The sequence below is a fragment of the Centruroides sculpturatus genome, unplaced genomic scaffold (assembly GCF_000671375.1).
Source record: "Centruroides sculpturatus isolate CEXI.00-Female unplaced genomic scaffold, Cexi_2.0 scaffold174, whole genome shotgun sequence".
NCBI lineage: Eukaryota > Metazoa > Arthropoda > Arachnida > Scorpiones > Buthidae > Centruroides > Centruroides sculpturatus.
In genome coordinates, this window is record NW_019384420.1 from 40,365 (window position 1) to 67,679 (window position 27,315).

A 27,315-nucleotide genomic window follows, 5' to 3' on the forward strand; every position below is an offset into this window, starting at 1 on the left:
ATGCGTACGAACTGTTTCGTACTTGCGTATATTTGTTTCATTTAAGAGCGACTTTATTTAAAAATACGTTCGCGTCTTTTGACAGTAAGAGAATGCGATAATTTGATTTGCCTTATTTCATTACGAGGAAAAAGGACGTTTAGGAATGGTGTCTGTGACGTTATAAAGTAACCGTTGCTTACGAGATAATAGAGGCTATGGCATTTCAAGAATGTGCTGGGGGACAAAACGGTTTCTGGCGGTAGCCGGCAGGGGCGCTACTACACCCCTAAAGTCTGATCGTTGCAACGGTTAGATAAAGCTTCTTAGTGCCTCGTATATACAGTCGTTTCTCCTATAATACTGTTGATAATTCCATTTTATATGAATTCCATGTTGTACGAGTCACTTAGATTTTATAAATACCTGAGTTGTTCGCAGCCCGGCACATGTATTTGTAAAATCTAAGTGACTCGTACAACATGGAATTCATATAAAACGGAATAATCAACGGTGTTATTGGGGGGGCTGACTGTATTAAAAAAATATAAGTGAAACACAAACGAATGGGTGATATCACATATATTGACTTATCCTTGACGTTCTTTCTTTGTTAATAAGTTGTGGATATAAGTTTTAAAGATTATTCCTTCATTCCTCCCCACATAAAGCAGCTCATTTAAATTGTTTTGTTAAAGAAGCGATTTCTCATACTCAGAATTACTTATGAGGATATGGATAAGTGGGATATATCCTCCTTTCACCTGGTTTATTTGTTCTGTATAATAATTATTTGCATTTTTTAAATATTATTATAAGAATCATATGATATATTATCATAATATTATGACATGATTAAATTGAAAAAGCAGAAGCATAGCACTAATTAGTTTTAAATGACAAATGCTCTCTTATAAATGATTGATTGATAAAATCATATTTTGCATTTTTTTTTTTTTGTTTTTTCACTTATATTGCTGACATAGATAGAAAAGAGGAGTATATTAAACATGTTTTTGTGTATTGATTTGAAAGAAGCATTGCATATGATCCTATCATCTAATCCAGGGGTCGCCAAACTTATTCAACTGTCGACCCCCAACCACTTTCCAAAGCCTCACATTGACCCCCACCGTAAAGTTTTATTACAAGTGTGTATGTATGAGGAAAAAAAAACGGTTGTGACCCCCTTACCGCATCAACCCCTGGGGGTCAATATTGACCACTTTGGCGACCCCTGATCTAATCTTTCAAGAAAACAAACTTTGTAAGTTTCTTTAACTGTATTTATCATATTTTTTGTTTTATATTTATAATTTTATAAAAATTTTCAAATGTCTTACATTTGATTTTAAATAGAAAAAAAATGTTATTACATGATGTAATACTTGGTTTCAGTTACATTTNTACTTTAAAACTCTAAATTTATTCATTTATAACTTTTGCATTTCTTGTCAATCATCAGAAATACCTACTTTCAATTCATATACTTTGCACAAAGGAGAAGGGCCTCACAAAGATCTGTCGCCCGGAGCCTCGCAATGGTTAAGGCCGCCTCTGCTTATATTGTAGAACCTGTAAAGAGATTTTCTCCAGTTCGCAACAACAATTATAACCTCATCGAGTTTGACCAATCAGTGTAACTCTTGCCCAAGCACGTGACAAGACGAGAGTTCGATCTAAATCGGTGACGTCGACGTTCATGTCGTCCCCTCGTAAGTAGAAAATGGTTCAAATAATTAAGAATACGTACGTTTGAGATCACAATAAGTAGTCGTAAACTACAGTAATGCAATTAAACGCTTTTGCAAGGGGGATAAAAAGTCACGTGACACCTGCCGTGTCACGTGATTTTTTATCCACTTCTACGCGCACGTGACCAAATTTGTTCTTGATGATTGGTCGAGACCGGAGTTACAGAAGAACGCGTCATAAGAACTGTCGAGATAGATGGAGGAGGTTGTCTTGTTGTTTGTGTCCCGGTCTTTGTTGTTTATCGTCTAAGAAACGCTTCTGAAATGGTTACGTAAGCAATATTATTGTCTTCTGAAGAACATTTGACGTAAATGTAAGTATTAAACTTAAATCCCGAAATTGATTTTACACTGTGAAGTAGATAATAAAACAAACTGCAGTCGCCATTTTGGTGTTTACGACTTTAGTCTTTGTCTGTAGAATGGTTTCTGGTTAGACTGAAGCGAACGTTTTCCATCCCATAAAAATATCTTAGCCTTATTAATGGAAATATTTAGACGTATTCTGACGTCATTTCGCACGCAGAATCGTATGGTAAAATGCGTACGAACTGTTTCGTACTTGCGTATATTTGTTTCATTTAAGAGCGACTTTATTTAAAAATACGTTCGCGTCTTTTGACAGTAAGAGAATGCGATAATTTGATTTGCCTTATTTCATTACGAGGAAAAAGGACGTTTAGGAATGGTGTCTGTGACGTTATAAAGTAACCGTTGCTTACGAGATAATAGAGGCTATGGCATTTCAAGAATGTGCTGGGGGACAAAACGGTTTCTGGCGGTAGCCGGCAGGGGCGCTACTACACCCCTAAAGTCTGATCGTTGCAACGGTTAGATAAAGCTTCTTAGTGCCTCGTATATACAGTCGTTTCTCCTATAATACTGTTGATAATTCCATTTTATATGAATTCCATGTTGTACGAGTCACTTAGATTTTATAAATACCTGAGTTGTTCGCAGCCCGGCACATGTATTTGTAAAATCTAAGTGACTCGTACAACATGGAATTCATATAAAACGGAATAATCAACGGTGTTATTGGGGGGGCTGACTGTATTAAAAAAATATAAGTGAAACACAAACGAATGGGTGATATCACATATATTGACTTATCCTTGACGTTCTTTCTTTGTTAATAAGTTGTGGATATAAGTTTTAAAGATTATTCCTTCATTCCTCCCCACATAAAGCAGCTCATTTAAATTGTTTTGTTAAAGAAGCGATTTCTCATACTCAGAATTACTTATGAGGATATGGATAAGTGGGATATATCCTCCTTTCACCTGGTTTATTTGTTCTGTATAATAATTATTTGCATTTTTTAAATATTATTATAAGAATCATATGATATATTATCATAATATTATGACATNTCCGTGTACATCTTTTAAGGCATTTATGTACCTTAGTTTATCATCATTGATAATTTGTCGTCGTAGACCGGATGGCCGAGCGGTCAAGATGGCAGTCTACCGCTTTTGAGGACCCAGGATCGAATCCGGATGGGTTAAGGAATCCTTAGGAAATTTTCGGGGGGTAGTCCGTTCGGATATGTCGGGTTCAGTCCCTCACCACCCTGTCGCCCGATTGTGTGCCTTGCCTAACTCTAATGGGCCTGCTATACTCTTATAGCAGGACCATTGGGGTTTTCCCTCTTAATGCCCACAGAGTGGAAAGAGTAAAAAAAATAATAATAATTTGTCGTCTTTATGTTTGTTAACTTTTATAAATCTTCTAATATAATACTTTAAAACTCTAAATTTATTCATTTATAACTTTTGCATTTCTTGTCAATCATCAGAAATACCTACTTTCAATTCATATACTTTGCACAAAGGAAAAGGGCCTCACAAAGATCTGTCGCCCGGAGCCTCGCAATGGTTAAGGCCGCCGCTGCNTTCCAGTTAACCAGATTCCATTGTCTTATGTAATAAATTGCTTGAATGTATACAAGTGCAATTATTTAATTGTAGAAGCTTTGCAATTACTAACGACTGTAAAAATTTTAAAGAATTTTCTGTAATGTAAATTGCATAGAATTTTAATGCTGTATTTCCTTAATTGCAACATATATGGCAAAATATAATATTAATAACGGTATCGGGGCATTAAGGCTTGAGTCTGCCGCTCTGGGCAACCTTGAATCGAATCCGAGCGATCAACCCCTAGAAATTTTTCGCCCCATTGTGGGCCTGGCCGAACCCACGATCCGTACGGAAAAAATGGCACTTATTCAACCTCCAAATAACGGCCATTTATATGTTCTTGTCAGTGTCCGTGATTCAGAGGTTTGTTGTATAATTCGTTATTAGGTTACTTATCCAAGGTTTGCAGCAGTGATAAAAAATGCTCCTTTAGACACTCTTATGCTATTGGTTCCAAAAAGAGTTACGTTTTTAACCTTTAAAGGTATCTTTACACAGCACATTGTTCCATTTCGAGAACGACACTTATTTTCTGTTTAGGCAAATTTCTGTTTTATAAAGAACTAATTTTAGACACGTTTTATCTCATGTATACATACATTTATATTAATGAAACATTCTACACTTCGAAATTTATTGAAAAGTAAAGATTACCATGCTTTAAAACTACAATGCCTTTAATATTATATTAGTTCGTAATTAGTAAAGTCTACGAAATAAACATTGCTACAGTGTTTTTGATGGCCCGAATTTAATTCCGGATTTCCCAGAGCTGTAATCCGATTGATGCCATTACCACCTTACCTAACTATATCCTCTTATTAAATATTTGAAAATAAACTTATTAACTGGAAAATAGTAAGTGTATTATTTAAAGTAAACTATATTAAACAATAAAGTTTAGTAAACTTGCTCTAAAAGTTTATAAAAACTTGTGCCATATAAGCAGATACCAGCAAGGAAAAAGGGCAGTGGAGAAGTTAAATAGCTTCGAATTCCAGCACACCGAAAGCATCATTCTCCAGATAATAAAGAACCATTTAAAAAGAACGAATTTCAAATGTTCCGCATATCATAATTTTGTACTATGTGTGTCAATTCTTAACAGTTGTCAATCTTAGTGTTAAGCTGTTGTTTATATTTAACATATTTTAAATTAAATAAATCAAAGTCGTTTAAAAGAATTGCAGCCTGGCATTGTGATCGTGTATCAATAAATAATTGCTCATATTTTTTTATTTTTTCCCGATCAATAATAAGCCACACAGGAAATGGTAATATATATAAGTGATCCAGTCACGAATGACACATTGATACGAATAACAGCCATGAGAAGTATCTATTTTCTCCTCATAATCATTTACGTAAGTGAAATATCTCATAGGTAAGTGATTCTGTATTTGCTACAAGCGAATATTTATAAATCTTGGTTTAAATATAAAATTTTAAATGTAGCGCCTTTCAAATTTGTAAATTTTTTAATGGTCTCCTTTTCTAAATTCCTCCAAATACAAGGAGTAGATTTATCCAATGTTTCACAAACTTTTTAAGTATCATAAATAAATTCTTGGTAGAGGGTTCGTATTTCACGTGTCAAACAGGTAAATTGGGCAGTTTCCCATACAATGTGCTTTTGGGTGCCATCATGATTGGCAGATTTATCGAGTAATGCGGCCGTATTTTAGGAAATTTCATTAAATTATTTGTGATTCTTTGCTTCAGTTTCCTAAATTAGTAATTAATCATCAAAATTTGTGTAAGAGTTAGAGTCGTGAAGAAAATTCTTTAAACTTCACGTGGTCAGTCCACTGTCCGGGTGAGAACCCGTGATTATTCGTTTGTATTTCGTTATTATTTCATCCACTCCGCCATTGGTGGAACCTGTGGCTATTGATGATAACGTGAAAGTACAATTGACAATTAAAGAGAAATTGAAGCGGTACTTAAAAATTGACCTTATTATTTTTAAAAAACACATGACTTCCCTTATGAATCAAATGGTTATGTAGAGTTTATCGAATTCTACTGTCTCTACGATTTTTACACCTGTGTAGAAGTCCCTTTGTTATTGAGATAAAGAAAGGACAGACAGCCAGACACAAGTAGGTATTTATAAGCCTGCAATTTTTGAAAACTGAAGTCCAATAAAATAAGCTGAAATGCTTATCTTTGTTGCACGTAACTGAAAAAAGAAATGAAAGAAAAACATGTCCATAATTTAATTTCTTATCATTCTAAATATCATTTGCATATAGTAAAATCATATTCTATTGCCGAGATGTTAAACAAAGCTGCAAGATTTCCCACATTGCATGACAAATTTCATGGATTTTAGTATTGATCAAACGTATTTATAATAAGCAGAATTTACCTTATTTTGAAATGGAAAAGTTAATTTTAAAATAGAAAAAGCATGCTTTGTGTGTTTATTTATTCTGCATAGAAATATAAAATTCACTTCACTTAATAATAAAATAACACTAGAATCACATCTGTTATTCATCTGTGAGATGAATATCAAATGCATTAAATTGTTTCTACAAAGAGACGAAGAAGGAATGATGAGAGTGATTAAAAAAGTAATAATGAACAAGCAATTATTTATAGTAACGTTGTCACAGCACTTGACTGCAGAAGCAGAAGGCATAGCAGAAATTAGTTTTAAATGACAAATGCTTTTTTTTATAAATGATTGATTGATAAAATCATATTTTATATTTTTTTTATATTGCTGACATAAAGGTAAAAAATAGGAATATTTTAAACATGTTTTTGTGTATTGATTTGAAAGAAGCATTGCATATGATCCTATGATCCGTTCTTTCAAATTTCTTTCACTGTATTTATTATATTTTTGTTTTATATTTATATTTTTTATAATTTTATAAAAATTTTAAGTGTCTTACATTTGATTTTAAATAGAAAAAAAAATCTTATTAAATGATGTAATACTTGGCTTCAGTTACCTATCATATGGCATAAAAGCTTATGATTTGTAGAAAAATAAGAGTAATTATGTATTTTTTCAGCAGTGAAATAATGTAAAAACATTGGTCTGATTAATTTAAAATGAATAATTTAAGAAATCGTATCTCAGGATTTAGAATGCATGAAAAAAAGAATAATTACTAATAAACAATAATTTTATAAAGTTTTTGTTGCTGTCGAAACTGTGTTATTTATATATTGTATACTGGCACAGTGAAGTGACCTCTTAACCAACACTTGGCAAGTTTCCCATCTTTATTTAGTTATAATCTATAATATAAGGTTCTACATTCACTTTTCTTAATTGGTTATTAATCATTTTCCACGTTATTGATGGGTACATTTCTATTACATCAAGACTAGCTAATTTGGACGTATGTTTTATCTGGACTCTCTTCAAATCTTGTAAAAGTTCTTCTGTATTTCTGATTGAATAAATTGAATTGTCGTAGCTCTTAAGTTTTTGTTTTAGATATTCTTCCAAATTGTATAATATAGTAAATTTAAAGTTGACTATTGGTCTTACTTTCTCATCTTGTTTGTGGGTTTTTAATTGGATATTTAATCTAGGCATTCTCTCATTATCCTCAGATAATATAAAAGCTTTTCCACTTTTTGTAACATCTCTGTTTTTGTAATTTAGTAATTTGTTTTTTAATTCCTCATATATGATTTCTCTTGGATTGATCGGAAGTTCTCTGAAATTTTTCCTGTTTATAATTTGTAATTTTTTTGAAATACAGTTGTCCCTTGATAATCTGACAGGTATGGGACCAAAGGTGTGTCAGATTACCAAAAGTGTCCGGATTACCGAAAATAATTACATATTTCGCATTGTTTTGCTAGCAGTAACTTAAAATATTCTCTACTCCAACTGTTCGAACAGAACTGCTCACATAAAATGTGAGCAGTTCTGTTGTGTGTGTCATCGAAATGTGTGTCATCGAGTAAGAATTGGATGGGGACATTCACATCGCGACATGCTTCTGTGCAAGCAGACACGTAACGGGGACAGGTACCTTGACGGGAGGTGTGTCGGACTACTGAGCATGTCGGATTAAAAAACGTCGGAGTATAGAGGGACAACTGTAATCCATTCCTGGGATACTACCACAATTTGCCTAGATTTATCTGCTCTAATTATATTAAGTTTATTATCATTTAAATACTTATGCAGTTTTTCAATTTCTGTTTTATATTTATAATAATTTTTATCTCTGACGATTACTCTATCCTTTTGTCTCAATATGTGTCTTAACAATATTACTCAATTTAGTTTTCATTATCTCAGAGTTTACCTCTGTCAATCCTTTGCACATTTTGTCTAAACTTGGTACTGTATCTATTACTCTCCAGCTATTAGGACCGTTAAAATCTAATCCTGTCTGCATTGTCTTGAGAACATCTTTAGGAAACACAAACTCTGTTTTATTTAATACAAGAGATTTTTTCCATTCTGATATCTCCTTCTATGGAAGGATATTTAAATTTTTCTATTAATTTTTTATTTTTGTTATTCTATAATTATCAATATCACTATTATGTAAGTTTTTAATTTCTTCATTTCTTTGTTGATTTTTTTGGTTTTTATAGTTTTGTAAACTACGCTTTAATCATCGAATTTTAATATATTTAAATTTTATTGTAGATTTTAGGATCTTGAAGTTAATGTAATTTCTCTCACATATTGGAATGTTCTGGCTGATGGACTTAGGGAGTGTGTGTGTTCTTAATTGTCTATTTTCAGCAATGTGAGCTTTCAGGTAATCTATATCAATAACGAGCTTTTCTATCTCACCTTGTATCCTCGTGACATAGTCTGTTTTTCTGTGCTGTATATTTTCCATATCTTCTTACTTCGATGTCAACTGCCGTTTCTATTTTCTAATGTACTTTGTTGCGGTCGAAACCGTGTTATTTATATATTTTATACTGGCACAATGAAGTGACCCCTTAATAAACACTTGGCAAGTTTTCCATCTTTATTTAGGTTTTATTAGTATATGTATAAATGAAAATGATAGCTTGGAATATAAATATAGTTAGTGCACAAGAATAGTGACACAACTCGAAAAAATAGATCTTCCAGAACAGCTATTTAAAAGTTTGTTTCCTGCAAGGCTTTGTCATGATCTTGGATTTTTAAAATTTTCAAAGTTTTTTTGGAAATAAATATTAGTGTTTGTTCTTCAACGTAAAAATATTGGGAGTTTGCTATACATTTCTACAATAAACTCGAAATTGGAAATTTTTCAGTTGTGTCACTATTCTTGTGCACCAATGATATATATATTTATATATCATTGGTATCATATATTATATATCATATATCAAATATATATGACTATATAAAAGCTAAAAGTCCATTCTTACTACGAGGCATTTTTTTCTAATTTTTGCTCTCTTAAGACATTTCTCTAGTAGTAGGGTGACCAGATATTGACATAGTCAAAGTAGGACATTTGAAATTTTATAATGCATCCCAGTAGGACATTTGACAACCCAGTTTAAAACAATAAAAATTGGTTGTAAAAAAAAGCACAAAACACTAAAAATTGATAAGTAAATAATTTTAAATTGATATACTACTCTTGTTTTAAATACTACTATTTGTTGCAATTGTACCCATTATTTAATATAAAAATATGAAAAAAAAGTTTGTTATTAATGACTACCAATACTAAATTACAGTAATACCTCGACTTACCTCGCAAACCTGGAGTTATGCGATTTTCAAATCTCGTCGATTTGTCTTTTGTTTGAGCGCCACGCATCTCTTGATTACTCACTCCTCCCACTATTGTTCGGCTTACATGTTTGGACGTGTCGTGCAGAATCAACACATAGCTACAATTTATTTTGTGTTATTTATTTCTGTGTTTGTTATATCTANATTAGTCATTTCATGTAATATTAATTCATCAGAAGTAAATGATAATTTTTTCTGAAATTTATGAAAATTAAACTTGACTCTTAGTTGTTCCACAATATCCAAAAAAATATTGGGTCTTTTGGTTAAACCAATATTTTCCTTATTCCCTTTTAACATAAGTTCACAGGAAAATGGTCTGATAAATCTAATTCAAGAATTTCCATAAACAAACATTGATCACAGCTTGAGAACACATAATATAGTCAATAATAGGATTAATTTACCATAAATAATTACTCATAAAACAAAATATCACAGAAAAAAATCAGATTATATTATTTCTTATTATTATTTTTCAAAACGTGAAAAAATAGTTTTCACTAATTACTGATAAGTAATTACGAATAGAAAAATAAATTGTCTCTAATTTTTATTTTTAAACTTCTATTTCTAATTGCTGCTAACTTGATTGAGAATATCAATATTAGTAAACATTTCTGCGTGAAATTCTGAACAAGTTGTGTTTTTAAAATTAAATTTAGTTGTTATGATACTTTTGACAGTATCTACTGTCATCCAATTACGCTCATCGGTCCACTGTGCTTCAGTTAAGCTGAAAATTCTTTCAACCGTGGCGTTATGACCTGGAATGGCAAACATGTACTGGCAGAAAAGTAAAAATTCAGAATAGTTCTCAGTATTGTTAAATGTTTTTAAAGAAATTACCCGCTTACCATTGACAGAATTTTCGATTTGAGTATTATTTATTATGCTTTTGTCAAAAAATCTTTTTAAATTGACAAATTGATTAATGCCTTTGGAATCGTTAATCATTATATCCCTCTCTTTCAGATATTGAATTGCTTCTACAATTTCATTCTATTCTGGAACCTTTTGCAACAACATCCAACTGAAAACTTTAAATTGCTCAAATTGCATTGTCTATTTCTGTAAGTAATGTTCTGCATATTCATATACTTGTAGACACTCTTGTTTTAATATATTGCATTCGCTATTTAGAGCATTGTTTTGATTAATAATTCATATCACATTGATTGGTAAAAATTTTCAAATTCAAATAACCTTTATTCGTACTAGGCCTTAGCCTGTTAAAATGGGAGTTGTTATTCATATATAACATTAAATCAAACAATTAGATGAGGCTCTCGCCTGATCGTAACAAATTGTTTAATATAATTATATAAATTATATATAGGCTAGTCCTTATCTTGGCAACATGAAAAAAATTGTAAATTCCTATTTTCGAAGTGCGATTATTTAAACTATGAAGATTAAATCTGTCTTAGGCATATGGTTTTTTCACAGCCACAAATCAAATGAAATTTTGAAAAATTATCATTGCATCTTGGACATACATTATTAGAATAAACATAAAACTTATTATCAATCATAATAACATTGTTAAGATGAAGTTGAATAAAAAACCTCTTAACATTAAATGATAGGTTAGACAATATATAATTATTAATATTAGGGTAGTTTAATATCATAGTGTACCAACTCTGCAAATTACATGTCCTGATATCTTCTATATCAAGAGTTAATGAACTTTCCAATTGTAAGAATGCCGATTGGGGGGAATTTTATTTTCTACTGCCAGGATGGTCTAAGGTCTAAGCTTATGTGAGTGGCAATTTCAAGAGGCAGCGAAAGACAAGTGTTTTACAGAGGCAAACCGTTTATTCTTGATCGAAATTTCTTACATATTTTTAGAAAAGGTCCTTTGATTCAAAACTTGAAGATGTCTTTGGTCCTATCGATTGGATGACTGATGTTTTTCTTTGGTAAAGCTGAAGAGGAGCCCCAGGGCAATGGCGTGTTAAAGTTCGGAGGCGAACAGTCACAAGATAGTGGTGATCTATTTTTGTTAAAGGCATATTGAGTGTTGTTGTTATATCTATTTAGAGCTATCCATTCATTAAATTTTGTCGTTAATATAGATGTATATAGCTTCCTTAAACCAGATAACAAAGCGATCGGTCTATAGTTGGCTGGTTGGCATTTATCATCTTTTTTAAAAATCATATATAAAATTACTTTATTCTAATTATAAGGAACTATAGACTGTTCATATAAATCGTTAAAAATTCTGGCTAGATATTCAATCATAGTCTCAGAAAAATTCTTTATTACTCGATTTGTTATATTATCATAATCTGGGGCTGTTTTTTCTTTCAGTTTATTAATATGAGAGTACAGAATTTCTGAATTAAACATAATTTCATCTAATTGACTGCTTTGTTCATCTTGAAAAATCATATTCGTTCCATTATAAATTGAATAGCAATGTGAAAAATCACTAAAATACTTATGCCAAACATCATAAGAGATAAATGAGTTATTAATACTCTTTGTATCTATACGAAATCTGTTTATAATCTTCCAAAACAGTCCAGAATCCTTTTGATCAATTAGCAATTCATTCACTGAAGAACAGTATTTAATCTTTTTAGCTCTAACTATATTTCTATGGATTCTTTTATTTAGCAAGTATTGTTTCAAATCATGGTACGAATTAGACCTTCAAAACCTCTGTAAACTTCTTTGTTTCTTAATTTTGTAGTAGTAACATTTTTTGTCATACCAAAATTGTTTAAATTCATTGATCATTTTATTTTTGTTCATTTTAAAAAAGGATTGTAGTGGATCTATTAGATTATTATAGTTTCTATATGGATCATTAGTCATTTCATGTAATATTAATTCATCAGAAGTAAATGATAATTTTTTCTGAAATTTATGAAAATTAAACTTGACTCTTAGTTGTTCCACAATATCCAAAAAAATATTGGGTCTTTTGGTTAAACCAATATTTTCCTTATTCCCTTTTAACATAAGTTCACAGGAAAATGGTCTGATAAATCTAATTCAAGAATTTCCATAAACAAACATTGATCACAGCTTGAGAACACATAATATAGTCAATAATAGGATTTTCCATTATGCGAAATAAAAGTGAATTCAGCTGGATAGTCTCCTATAATTCTACCATTCAGTATAATTAAATCATTTTCCTGAGAAAAATTTAATAATGTAGAAGCATCCCTAGAAGTATATTTATCTTTCGATAACCTTTTATTATATATAAAGTCACTATTACCTTTATACTTTAAATCCATAAAATCTCCTATACGAATATTAAAATCACCACCAACAAGCCAAAAGTTTATAACATTAAACCAATGGTTGATAGATTATTGCAACTTTTTAAAGTATGTTATTTTTTTTGTAGAAGGAGAAAAATAAGCCAGAATTATTCCAATTTGAGTTTCTCCCCATAATATTTGTAGAGACTGATTAATAGCTATTATCAGCAAAATAAAGGAATCAGTAATATAATATGAATAAATCATACCAAATGATCTCTTTACCATCAATATGAGACCACCAGAAGGGCGTCCGAATCTGCTATACCTCAGAGCTTTACCAATTATTATTGTATACTCTTGATCAAACTCTTTCTTATCTTCTTCACATAATTCTTCTATCCAGGTCTCTGTAAACCCAATAATACATAATTGTTTTATATATTTTTTAACATCGGTATTTTTTTAAATTTCCCTCGTAATCCCTGTATATTCCAGAAACCAATTTGAATTTTAACACTATCTTCAGAATATGCTGTAATACAAGGGCAATAATTATTAACCGTATCCATCCCAATCTGAGTATCAGTAATTTTATTAACTTCGTTGTTAACATTCTTCATATTAGTATTAACATAGCTTAGAGCCATTTCTGAATTAATCTTCTTGGACCTTAAGAGATCATTTTGTTCTATCCTAAAAAATCATCTAGCTGAATAACTGTATTACTATTAATATCATAAGTGAAAATTTTTTTTCGTACGTGTAATAATCATCTCTGACAATAATTTTATTTCCTTTTATTTTTTCTTGTTTAATTATAGGTAGTAAATTTCTCCTTCTCAATCTAGATCTTCTACATATATCAGTGGTGAATATTACATTTCTGTATCTTTCATTGTTAACTCTCGATTTCCAAAATGCATTTAAAATAAGATTTTTATTATATTCACCATCTACTGATATTTTCATTGTTGGATTAGTATCTTTATTTCCTAATCTAATTAATCTTTCAACACCACAGTTTTCTATTTCTAAAATGTTTTTAATAAAGTATTCTATTTCTTTTATATAATCAGTATTCAAAAAGGGAAAATTTATAATGATGATATTATTTTTTGTTTTCTCATTAACCAATTTATCCAGTTCAAATTCCAACATACCTTTTAGATGAATATTATGCTTAACTAATACATCCGATTTCTTCATTTCTTGAGATAAAATTTGTAACTTCTCTTGATATCTCTTATTTTCTTCTTTCATACATTGCAATTCTTTTTTAATGACTTGGATATCATTATTTAGCTGAGAAAAATTGGACTGTATCATTTCATATATTGATTTTAAGGAGTATTGAGAGTGAGAATCTACCTGGAGTTTCTTAAGAGATGAAGGTTCAAAATATTCTGGAATTTTCGAAGATTTCAAAGATCCTGAGTTATATCCAGCAGGTTCTTCCTCCAAGTGAAAAAACTCTCCACATAATATTTCTTCTTCTGGGCATTCAGAATTAAGATCCTTAGCATTATCTTTACGAGGTTGACCTCGCCCCCTCTTTTGCATATCCAGACGGGCAATTTCTTGAGGTGAACGAGATAAAGGACCTGGATTAGTTTCTATTCCCGCCATTAACAACAGGCAGATAATTAATTTTAACATTAAACTATAATCAGTTTTCCACATTTGAATACTATATTGATTCTACAGGTTATAACTATGTGTTATATTACAAGAGACATTAACGAGCGTGCACAAAAAGTTCACCAGCAGCCTCGACGGACAGCGCCTCCTCTCCCTTATTAGTATTTTTGGCTCTTTGCAGTTAGTTATGAGTCCTGAATCTGGCGGTAAAACAATATTAGCATTAACCTGATTTTGTTTATTTTTATTTTGATTGTTGTCCTCCTGAAAGCCTCCAAGAGCTTTTGTCCTCGGGCGAGTCAAGGTCGGTGATCCTCTGAGTTTTCTTTCAGATAATTCTGTATATAAAAAAATCATCTCAAAGTATTGTTGTTCTCTTGTTGTTCATCTCAAAATCATTATCAAAGTATTTTATTTTGAAAATATCCAAAGTTAAGTTTACATATTCACGTTCCACTTCTTCAAGAGCTCTTGTCCCTGTCAAAGTTGAGGTTCCATTCTGGCTTGCCCATTCCATGGGAGCCAAATGGCCTCATCCACCCCCACTTGTAATTCTTCAGGCACCTCTGCCTTTTGGGGTAGGATGATTAACTCTGAATATATTGAATTCATAACTCTTCTAAGGGCACGTTGATGAGCATGTTTATTTACATTTTGTCTGGTCGTAATGTCAATTAAATACTGCATTTTATTTTAAATAATTTTAGTATTCTATATCCTAATATTGAGTTTGTGTAAGATATAATTCTGATAAGTTTAAAAAATTTTGTACAATTTTTCTTTCCCTTGAATAAACACTATCGTATTTTTTATATAGATTAATAAAATATCAAAAATTTTTAAATTTTCTTCCCATTCAAAAAATGTTTTGCTTTTTATTTGCTAAATATGTACCTAAATAGTTTTCAATTTTAACACAATATTTATCTCTGGCTGATAATTTTTTTAAAGTAATATATTTATTAAAAAATTTATTTTTCTGAATGTTTCTGCATGCTGTGCTACAAACCCCAGTTGCCTCCCTAATGTATTACACAGTAAAAATTGATCTCGAATTTGGAATCTGTTAATTTCAATTATAACATCTATATTCAGGGTTCCTACGCACCTGGAAAGTCAGGGAAAATCAGAGATTTTCATTAGTGTTTGGAAAAAATCACGGAAAGTCAGGGAATTTGTCTCCTTGACTGCGTTGTTAATCTTGTTTGCTGAATATAGATGACCAATCATAGCCATCTGCAGGCGGCAAGAAGTAATGCTGCAGTCTTTAATAAGAAAATACACCGGAATCCATTTTGAAATGGTTTTTTCATTGTTCTGAAGCCATATAATTTTACAGTTGTGGATTAATAACAGGATAAACTACTTTTATGTAATAGTGTTTAATTCTTAATTTTAATAATTCAGCGATTATAAAAAGATGAAATTGTTTATTAGAATAAAAAATAACTAATTAAAAATTTGTTTGTGAACTTTTAAAAGTTGAAATCGTAATTTATTAGAATGTTCACTTCAAAATAGCTAAATAGATCAGTAAAAATTGGTAATTTAATTGTTTTTTACGTTTAAAACATTACTACACAACATAAAAAATTATAAATAGTTACCCGACGTTTACAATTAAATACTGGCACCGACTTGTTGTTGGCACAAGCTTTTTATATTTGTTGTTACGATTTTCCTTGAATGTACTGTACTGCAAGCATATTTTTCCACTCTCTTCCGTTTTTTCCGCAACTTCAATACATAGTTTAATAAATAGTTTAACTGAAATGACGTTGGGTAACACATATCACTGATTTTGGTAAATTTAGGTCTTAAAAACTGACAAGATTGATCATACTTGTAATAAATATTCTGTAGTTATATTTTCGAAAATCAACAGGTAATCTGATAGTTTAACCAATGTTAACTTGCTTATAATTAAAATTTAAAAATTAAAAAGTTGTAAGTTTTAAAAAAATTAATTACATTACTAAAAAATTAAAATAAATTTGATTATTTTTTGTGTGAAACAACACCAAAACAATTTTTATAGTTATGTTGCAAAAGAAAGAGATTTGTAGTTACGATTCTCTGTGCTGAACTTCTATATTTTAATAATGTATAATTGTAATTTCGTTTGTTGTTTATTTCTGTATTTATTTTATTTTATAAGTTTTAAGAATCCCAATTTTCGTAATACTATGACTTCATAGGAATACAAGTGTGAGGTTCCGGAATTGTCCGGAACTAAAATAGAAAAACGTAAAATAATTTAATTATTAGAGAAAAAAAGGAATGAACAGAAATTTTTTATAGAAACTTGAGGAATAGTCTAGACCCGTGTTTCTCAACCGCCGGTCCGCAACTCTAATCTGACCAGTCCGCGAAAACTTTAAAAATATATACTTTACCTTCCATGCGTTGTTCTCAAATAGGAAATATGTGGATTATTAATCCGTTTATTGATAGCAAACTAATAGATTGAACGACTTTGAATACGAAAAACTAATCAAATTAAGTTCAGACTTGGGATTTAAAACATTGTTTGAATCAATGCCCATAACACAGTTTTGGATTAAAGTTAAATCTGAATATCCAGTTTTACATAAAAAGGCAGTTAGGATGTTACTACCTTTTTCAACAACGTACTTATGTGAATCAACGTTTTCAGCAATGATAATGATAAAATTGAAACAACGAAATCGTTATAGTGTTAGTTCTGCCTCACGCCTTGCAGTTACCACCTTAACTCCAAGAATTGATGATCTTACTAGCAAAAAAGAAAAGCAGCGATCACATTGATTTGTATACTAATGTACTGGTAAATAAATAACAAATATTTATTGCTCAATGTAGTTTGCAGTTCTTTTTACAACAGATAATTTTTTCAATTAAAAATAATATTGTCACCGGTCCACTTAAAAAAAAAGCAGATATTTTCCGGTCCAGTAGAAGGCTCAGTGATTAAATATGAGTTTTATTTCTTCTCATTGAAACATTCTTTGATATCAGAAATAGGATATGGGTCACATCCTATCCATACAATAATGCATGTTTAAACATTATATTTGCAATAACTGTTTTTAAGATATGCAACAGATGGTAATGTAAAAAGGTTAAGTTGAAAGTTAACCCTTTCGTCCCTGAATATAAATTTTGATCCAAAATAAAAGATACAATAAAGATGAGTTACTTTAAAGTCAAATTGAAAATTTTTTGTGAAAAAAATTAAATTTAGTTAATGGGGTCGGCAAGGGTGGATGGTACATGTGTGTACCAATAGGGTTTTTACTTGGTACATATATGGTACATAGCAGGTAAGACATTACAATATATGCTTCAGAAAAACTTTATTGTAAGTAATGCATTTTTAAAAAAATATATTATTTGGTGTGGTACAACATGAAACTGTCTTTACACAAAGGAATATGACATTCTTGACAAACTGTTTTTGTTCTTTTTTGTTTTTTTTTTCTGTACATCGAGCACATCTTCTTGTTTGACCTTCTCTAGGAAGATGCAATGCTGTTCCAAAAAGTTTTCTTTTTTTTGAAGGAGGGCCTCTTTTTCGTAGTTGTAAATTGCTGTTCTTCTTTCCTTCAGCAATTAAATTTTCAGCAAGATCTACCAAAAATTTTAGATAAAAAACTTTCTTTGTGTTCCTCCTCAAGTCATTGTACATAATCCATGCATTTGTTACACACAAACTTAGACAAGTGTAAAATACTTTTTTCCACCATTTAGTGGATTTTCTGTCTTGATTATACAAACTTATATATTGATCAGCTCGATCAACTTAATCCATTTTCTGTCGATATAAAGCTATGGCTTGTGGACAGTCTATTGCTACTTGTTCACCTGTCTTAGTTTTCTTAGTAATAAAAGTCAAATCAGGTTTGTAGCAATTACTCATTACTAAAACTTCCTTTGTGTCTTGCCATTTTACACACAATATTCCTGTGTCAGTACATCTAATGTAGACTCTCTTCATTTGAGTTTGTCTGGCATGCTAAGTACATTTTTGCAGTTAGCCATAATAGTACCTATTGCAGGAAAGTTAATGGTTTGCAATGGATTTATGCCAGAAATAAGCGATCAGAAACAGGACTACATCATTGATTTTTATTGTTGCTACAAGCGATTTGACAACACGTTCTCCAAGGGTTACTTATTTATCTGCTGTTGGTGAATCTTTACCAGAGTATACATTCATATCATATATGTATCCATAATCAGAGTCGCAACGAAGCCATAATTTGATGCCTTGTTTTATTGGTTTTAGAGGCATATACTGTTTCATCAAAGATTGTCCTTTGAATTTGGTCATTGATTCATCTATACTCTGAAACTATCTTGCCAACATTTACTAAATGTGTACTTCAAGCAAGAAATCAATTCATCAACATAATAGGTTTTCGTAGCATTTGGAGATTTTCTGGAAGAGCAAAGTTTAGAAATTACAAGCATAAATCTATTACAAGAAATAGTGTTTTTAATAGAACGATTTTCCAAGATCATCTTGGCTAAAGTTGTATTCACTTTCACTTTCTGTCCCATCATCAGTCAGTTCATATTCATTGGAAGATGAAACAGAAACGTCAGAAATATAGTCATCCATACAATCGAATGTCTTCTGAGATAATATTGTTATTTTCATTTTAATACTGAAATAAAAATGTGTTCATCAAAAGACCTGTTGGTACATATGAGTACCATTAAAAAATCCGGCTGGTACATGTGTGTACCACGTGAAAAAATAACAAAATAAAAACGAAACTAGAAGTTAAATCTATTTACCTGAATATTGGGAAGGATTATACATATAAATCTTCTAAAATATATAAAATTCAACTAGTATAGAGAGTGAAAATTGCGAATTTTTGAATAAAGATACTCAAAGGATCACATGTGTAATATCGCTTAAGTGAACGACTCAAATGACTTCTACTACAGTTGCCAGTTCCTTAGCGATAACGCAAAATCTCTGTTTGGTACAATATTCATTTGTTTGTAATGCATTTTCTAGGTTTCTGGTACTTTGAAATACTTGCAGTACCTATGTGACCACTTGGGACAAAAGGGTTAAGTTAAAAAATATGGATTTTTTTTTTAATCTCAAATTGGGCAGTGGTCGATATAAGTTTGAGAACCTGTGGTCTAGACAATGCAGCTCCCAAGATCGATCATTTGGATTGGAGTCGGATTTTCCATTGTTTGAAATGAAAATAAATACACTTGAGGAGAAAAGGCTAAAACTACATTAATATAATAGTTTGTGTTTTGTGAATTGTAATTCATTATTTATTTTCTAATTATCTGTATTTTGAAAAAAGAGAATTAATACTAAAAAGTTTCTCTGTAGTTTGATTGTCCATTTTGTAAAAATATGAAAAGATTTTACAATAAATTAGATGCATTTGTTAGAGAAGCTATAGTATAAACTTACACCTATTCCTGTTTATGTACAATCATTGATTTTTTTTACAAATAAATAAAGCATTTTTACGTAGGAAAAATGCTTTATTTAAAAATTTTTAAGTTTAACTTTTTGTTAAAATTACGTTGCTGTTTAAAAAAAGTTACTGTGAATATTACAAGGTCTCTGTAAGTCTGCACGAAAAATATAAATTTTAAGTTTAGCGGTAGACCAACACACAGCTGTTAGCTAATGACTTCTCTTTATTTAATTACTGTAGATGCATTTCGGTCCTATTAAGGGACCCTCTTCAGTACTATAAAATATAAACATTTTTAATAAACTCTTTTGCGAGTAAAAATATCAATATAACAATTAACACTTTAGTTTTACATTACCATTCAGAATACATATCTTTGATTATACATTCCATTAACACTTTCATATCAAGTGTATTAAATATCTTTTTTGACTATCTATGGTTGTGTTTCTAAATTACTGCAATAAATATTATTCTAAATTAGATCTTTATAAGTTTACCTAATAAGACGAATTTTTAAAATTATTTTTAACAAATTTTAAAACCTAACTTCTAAAAAAGTTTTTTAAAAAGTGGAAGTTAAACAAACAATAACGTATAAAAATTAATTTTTAAGATACATACTGTTTGTATTATTCTATACGGTGATAGCCCATGAACTATACACATCCATAGCACACAACAAAACACACCGAAGACAACCATTCAACGGTCCGTTATCGGAACTATTCTGAATAACACTCCCTCTATTGACTATTCTACCTCATGACGTCATCTTTTAATTTCTTCTATTACTGGATACCATCTTTGATCTATTTGCATTCCACTGGAAACATTTATTAATCGATTGCTATTTTTATTATTATATTTCATTATTTCAACATGTTCTTTAAATTTTCTCTTATAAATATCCCTTTCATTATGCAATATTTGTACACTATTTTTATCCAATTTACAATTATTATTCTGAATTACATGATTATACCAAGGAGAATTACTATTTTTTAACCGAATAGCGGCTTCTTGTTCTTTAATACGTTTTTCTAATTTACGACCTGTTTCACCTATATAAACTTCTGGTATATTACATTTACAATTTATCATATATACAGTACCTATTTTTTCTTTTTTATCTATTTTATTTGAATTTGTATGTATTTTAATATTATGAAAAAGTTTATTTGTCAAGGATGGGGCCAAAATTACACCTTCATTCTTTAAAATTTTTAAACAATTATTATAAATACTATCTATATAAGGGAAACTACTGTAATTTTGTTTTTTATTCTGTTTGGTATTAAATTTATTTCTTTCCCAATTACTATACCATTTNTCAAGAGTTCATTTTAAGCACAGTACAACACAATACAGTACACAGCAACAAACAGTATTTGTTTATCAAAAAATACTGTGTGTTGATTTTATGTTACCTTGTATTTACTAGATTTACATACAAATAATAATGATAAATGATGATAAAATAAAAAGCTTGTGTTTTGTTTGTAAATTGCTTATTTTTTCATTACATTGAAGTTGTGGATTCTATCAAACATTTTTCTACAGAATGTATGTACTGTATTCTTTTAATGTGGCAGTCTTTGAAGCACATCAACTGTACAAAAAGAGGGCTAGATGTACTCAATGTTAACAGTAAATGCTGTTTTATTATGTTGATATTCCACACTAAAAAAAATGTGAGGGTCAGGAAATTTGGGCAAAGTTGGTCAGGGAAATCAAAACAAAAACTTGAGTATGAACCCTGTATATTATAATGTTAAATTAATTTTAATTGAAATATATTGGGTTGTCTGAAAAGTTTGTGTCGATTTTGAAGGAAAATAAATGCAGGAGATTTAAATTTTAGTATACATTTATTAAATTATATAGGTGTCATTCAATTCTGCAACCTGTCTCCATCTTTCAGGCAGCTTGAAAATTCTGTCCTTCCAGAGTCTCTTGTTTTTTAGTGAAAAACTTTTCTACATGATTTTTTTTATCTGAGTTGAAATTTTTTTCATTAAAGGAATTTTGTAATGATTGAAGTAGGTGGAAATCAGAGGGTACGGGTCTGATGAATATGGTGGATGGGGTAGAACATTTCAACTGAGCTCCAACAACTTTTGTCGAGTTATCAAAGACACATAAGGCCATGCATTGTCCTGATGAAACACAACACTCTTTCACTTTGCTATTTCTGGACATTTTTGTTCAATCGATGTCTTTGATTTGTCTAATAGGTAACAATAATTCTCTGAATTTATCATCTTGTTGTTTGGTAAAAGCTCATAATACAGGATCCCTTTGCAATCCAACCAGACGTAGAGCATGACCTTTGGTTGAAGAGTTGCTTTTGGGGTGGCTAAAGGTGGTTCATTCTGCTTTCCCCATCCATTTATCATCCCCCATCACTACGAGCTTGAAAAATGGTGTCTCCTCGTTGCGTTTATATAGCAAGTTGCAAATGCAAATGTGATCCATAGATTTTTCTCTGGTAAATTGAGGGGAACCCATACATCAAAACGGTTTATGTAGCCAAGCTTTATAAAATGCTCATGGATGGTGGATTTTGACATTTAACATTTCTGCTAATTTATATGCTGTATAGCATGAGTTATTCTTGATCAGTGTTTTAATCTGATTTTCATTTGTGGGGGAGGGCCTACCCGGGTGTTCTTGATCTTTAAGGAAGAAATCACCAGATTTAAACCTAGCAAACCACTTCTGCATAGTTCTTTCAGCTACAGCACATTCGCCATAAACAGCGAATAACCTGTTTGCCGCTTGTGTGGCATTTTTGCCATTCCGGTAAAAGAAGAAAAGCATTAAATGCCTAAAATGCACTTTATCTTCATATTTAAAGGCATATAAAACTGACAAAAATTAACGTATTGTATTTTTTTTACCAAATATCTCTGAAGTATTGTCTTTTACAGTATGTACGCATGCAATATAAAGAGACTATTTATTTTTAATCATTTTGATATGTTCAGACCCGTCCTTACGCCACCTACCAAAAATTGGTATGAACTTTCCAGACAACCCAATATAACGTCTATATTATATTATAATATATTTCATTTAAAATAATTTTATAACTCAACAGGTATGCATGGAGCATAGACTCAAAAGTGGAGGTCGAAACAAGAAGCTGATGTCGACAGTGAGGCGACAGTCTGTTGCCAAATTCTTTGCCATTTCCTTTTGCTCAAATTGGTGATACCGTACAAGTACCTGATGTCGACCATGGCTGTACTGATGCCAGAAATGTGTTGGTGGTTGTTGTTGGAATAGAATAGGAATAGAAGACTCTGACTTTTATAAATTAGCAAACAAAAATGGTATCCACAAGCAGCTTTATACCCATAATCAGTTTGTAATTTGTAAAAAAAATTACTTTCCATATATGAGATATCTTCTCAAGAAATATCTCTGAGAGAAGCAACTGCAGATAATTTGAAAAGTGGAGGCAAAGCTATACATGCTTCCATTGAAAAAAGAGGTGTTCAACAAATAAATGCAGTTGTAAAAGCAATGGACTTTTTTAAAATTCCCCTTGACATGGTTTTCTGTCCATTGTGAGGGGACCTCCCAGCGATGGTTAGTAATTCTTCTTTACTATCCCTGGGATCTGAACGCCCACCCACGTTAGCCATGCGTGGTACTCTGTATGCCAGAAAGGGGATACTTGTAGTTGAGGGGCAACATAATGTCCCAAACACACTGCTTTGGCCCCTGCTTCGTATAAATGGGAGGCTCAAATCAGGTGCCATTTGAGTCAATCGGCTGGTTGTTGAGTCATTCTTGACCTCGGCTTGGAGTCAACTGATCGATGCAGACCAGGCAGATGCAGTCAAGATGTGTTCTTCTTGACTGCATTGTGAGGGTATAGCTCCTGGGTAACCCTGGTGTGACGGCCTATGGGAATCTCCCATGTGATGGCATTCCTTTGTTGGGTTCCATGGTGGGTGGGGTCACTAGGAGCTGAATAGTTATTTCTAAATATGGATTCATCAAAGCAAAAAGAAATACGTATCAATGCATTGCCATCAAATGAGGTCAGTTCCTCCAACCAACCATCTTAGCTCGTCATTTATGCTACGGGAAAAACACCTTTTTCTGAATGTTCTGTTCCTGATTCAGAAAATCATTGAATCGACCATTGGGCACCTTAAAAAAATCCAAAAATTGAGGTAAGGAGATCTACTCTTAGAAGAAGCTTACCCTCAACAGTCAGAAAAGCTTTTAAAAACGAAGTCTCTAGGAGACATACAAGTCACCATCACACCACACACAAGTTTGAATTCATCACGTGGTGTGATATCTGAGATCGATCTGATGTCTGAGGATGAAACAAATATTCAGATCAGTCTTTCAGACCAAGGTGTCGTTGCTGTTCGACGAATTTCGATCTGTCGAGACAGCAAGTTGATACCAACTAAACACTTTATTCTCACTTCTGGAAAGCTGGCATTGCCATCTTCTGTTACTGCAGGATATCTGCGTTGCCATGTTTGCCTATACATTCCAAATCTGCTGCGTTGCTTTAAATGCCAGTGGTTTGGACATTCACAAACATCTTACCGAGGAAAAAGCTTATATACACAGTGTGGAATTGAAGGCCACCAGAGTACTGAGTGCTTCAGTTCTCCACGCTGTGTAAACTGCAAAGATGCCCATCCTCCTTACTTTTGGAAATGCCTTGCATAACAGAGAGAGAAAGTGTTTACAGTTTTTACCCCCTGAATCTATCTATCTTACCCAGAGGCTTAGCGCATGGTCACCTCAAGCGCTCCTTTAAAACAGAAGACATTTGCGGCTGCTGTGAAGTGTACAAAAATGCTTGGGGTTCAAACTGATATTTCTGTTTTTTCAAAGGAATCTCTTACTCATAATGCAAAATGTTTAATACTTCCATCACAAGAAACACCAGAAAGGGAGAGTACAAAAGCAAAAACACACTCATTTAAAATAGAGGTAATAACGAGAAACCTGGGTTCTAAAAAGGCTAGCAAGAACCCACTAAACAGAGTGAAAGCAGCTTTCTGTACATATCATATCTTTGTACATGTAAAAAGTCAGATGATCTCTCTATAAGTAAGTTTTTTGATATCTCGGATAAAGAGACTAATATGCATGTGACAAAATTAACATCACCTCCACAAGAAAAACCCCCTATGAAATTACAGAGTGATACCCTTGCTAAAAATGCTGCCTCAAACACATAATGGATTATGAAATAATCAAATGGAACTGTCGTGGTTTTCGCAACAACTTTTCTGACGTTAAACACTTGACATCATCTACCTCTTCTTTCTGTGTGGCACTCCAGGAAACCCATGTAAAACCTGGAGAAAATATTTCTTTAAAAGGATTCGATCTCTACCGCAAGGATGATGATAGCCACAACTGTGCCAGTGGAGGTGTGGCTATTCTGGTTTCAAATTGCATTTCATTCTTACTGGTATAAATAACCACTGATTTGCAAGCTGTGGCAGTCAGAATTTTTATCGGAGTAACTGTCACAGTTTGTTCTATATACTTACCACCAGACGTCAGATTTAATGAGGATGCATTGGTTGAACATCTGCCAACTTCAATCCTTTTATTGGTTGATTTGAATGGTCACAATCCTATGTGGGGCAGTCCCGACATCAATTGGCGAGGCAGAGCCATTGACAGATTCATAGGCAATCAGCAACTATATTTATTTAATACAGAAGAAGTGACATACTTCCATGCCCCAACAAGAACGTTCACTGCCATTGATCTGTCATTAGCAAGCCCAAACCTGTTTTCAGCATTTACATGGGAGGTTGGATCTGATCCACTCTCTAGTGACCACTTCCCAATATTTCTAAAATACCGAGGCAGAGAAAGCTGTGAAACAGCCTGTCCACCACGCTGGAAACTCGAAACGGCAGATTGGCGTGCATTTTCCTCTTTGGCTAACATCACTGAGGTAATGGTCAATACTGCTGATATCAATGATGCAGTTGAAGTTGTCACTAAGTGTATTATTCAGGCAGCTGAAAAAACAATGGGGAAAACATCAACCAGATATCCAAAGCATCCGAAACCATGGTGGGATCAGAATTGCGAGGCAGCATTTAAAGCACAAAAGAAAGCATGGGGGATTTTCAGAAGTACCCCACTGCTAGTAATTTCACTGCTTTTAAAAAAGCAAAGGCAAATGCCAGAAGAATTAGAAGGCAAAGCCAAAGGGATTCTTGGAGGAAGTATGTCTCTAGTATAACATCTTGTACTAGCTCAAAAGCAGTCTGGGATAAAATCCATAAAATTAATGGGAAATATGCTTCCCACTTTCTGTCCATGCTGGAAAATAATGGCACAATAATCAGCGATATACAGGGTATTGCCAATTTGTTGGGTGAAACGTTTTCTTTTTCATCCAGCAATGTAATGTTTACTAGGAATTTCCAAGCTTATAAAGCTCAAAGTGAAAAACAATACTTAAACTTTCACTTCTCATCTAATGAGGAATATAATGTGCCATTTACGAACATAGAACTTCATACGGCTATCTGTCACTCGGGGAATAGTGCTGTAGGCCCAGATAAAATCCATTACAGCATGATTAAAAATTTGTCAAACAAATCCCTTCATAATTTTTTAAATCTGTTTAACAGAATATTTACAGAACATACTTTTCCTGACCCTTGGAGGCTATCTATTATTGTTCCCATTCCCAAGCTAGGTAAAGACCGCAAGAATCCCTCTAATTATAGACCAATCTCTCTGACGAGTTGTCTCTGTAAACTTTTCGAGAGAATGGTAAACAGGAGTCTAATGTTACAGTTCACATGTTGAGGTTAATGGTATTTTACCATGGTTCACCTTACTTATAGATGTTGATTTAAGGTTAAAGCAGTTTTCGAAAGAAACCACGTCAGACTATGTCTATAGACAGCACTTCGCAGAAATTCATTATTGTGACAGCAACTTAATTCCTATAAACATTGATGGATCTAAATTGAATAACTATGTTGGCTTAGCTTTTGTTTGCCAGGATGAAATGTTGGCAGAACAAATAGCACTGAATTCTTTCATCTATTCTGCGATGTTGCAGGCTATTTATTTTGTTTTAAAATATATAAATAGGAAAGGTCATTGTTTCTGCATGATTTACACTGACTCAGTTAGTTCACTTTAGGCTTTGATCTTACTGGAATCTAGTTTCCACTCCATAGTGACTAAAATTCGTAAACTGTTTTGCCATCTTTTTGCAAGCAATTTTTCTATAAAATTTTGTTTGGTTTCAGGCCATGTAGATATAAAAGATAATAAAGAAGTCGACACAGCTGCAAATTCAGCAAGTCTTCCACAGCATACAATGCGTAATGAAGGAGGTGATTTGAAGCTAGTCATTTTTTAATGACTAGCAGAGAGATGGCAAATTATGTGGAATGCACAAATCCACAACAAATTACATGAGATCAAACTGATGATAGAAAATTGGACACGTAATAAACAGTGTGACAGATGTGAAGTTATTCTTAGTCGTCTGATAATTAGGCGTACTCTGTTTACTCATCAATACCTTTTGAAATGTGAATACCAGCCAGTATGTGAGTTTTCCAACTGAAATCT

General features: G+C 32.0%; 1 long non-coding RNA gene across 1 annotated transcript; it reads left to right on the forward strand.

Annotated features, from left to right (window-relative positions):
- Nucleotides 1-1,904: 1,904 nt before the first annotated feature.
- On the forward strand, nucleotides 1,905-25,331 carry LOC111619373. The gene is made up of 3 exons (XR_002755735.1): nucleotides 1,905-2,047; nucleotides 10,371-10,468; nucleotides 22,811-25,331. It is a non-coding gene; the product is annotated as an uncharacterized LOC111619373 (long non-coding RNA).
- Nucleotides 25,332-27,315: the final 1,984 nt, after the last annotated feature.